Below are 427 nucleotides of genomic sequence, written 5' to 3'. Positions count from 1 at the left end.
CTGTGCGTCTGGATTTTTTTTTTTTTACAGCAGCTGAGTGGACAAGAAGTCATTTCATTCTCCAGAGTTATTTAATCATCTAAAATACACAACTGGTGTAACAGTCTGTAGAACAGAGAGAATGCCTCCTGGCGTAGTGCCCCAAAGGGGTGTGAGCCACAAGTGCTCTGGGAGTTGAGTTGCAATATCCTATTTGTGTATCACATATCAAAGTCACCTGCAACCTGAGAAGGCAATAACTGAGGTCAAACCTCTTGCCTTTGTCCACTCTCATTCCTCACTCATGAAACCCTAATGAAGCCCCCACATTACACCAACCCCCCAGTCTTGGCTCCTGACGTGAAGAATGTGTGGAGAAACAAAGGAAAAGGAGGTGTAACTTTGATTTCAGCAGAGCGAGGGTGATCTCCGGGGTACAACAGCCTGT

The 427-nt window shown here is 45.7% G+C and overlaps 1 protein-coding gene across 4 annotated transcripts in view; it reads left to right on the top strand.

The window, feature by feature from the left end:
• npnta (nephronectin a) overlaps nt 1–427 on the top strand; it is a 45,792-nt gene that overhangs the window by 34,695 nt on the left and 10,670 nt on the right. The window lies entirely within an intron of this gene.

The sequence above is a fragment of the Etheostoma spectabile genome, chromosome 2 (genome assembly GCF_008692095.1).
Source record: "Etheostoma spectabile isolate EspeVRDwgs_2016 chromosome 2, UIUC_Espe_1.0, whole genome shotgun sequence".
Lineage (NCBI taxonomy): Eukaryota > Metazoa > Chordata > Actinopteri > Perciformes > Percidae > Etheostoma > Etheostoma spectabile.
This window is presented reverse-complemented; position numbering and strand designations above follow the sequence as displayed.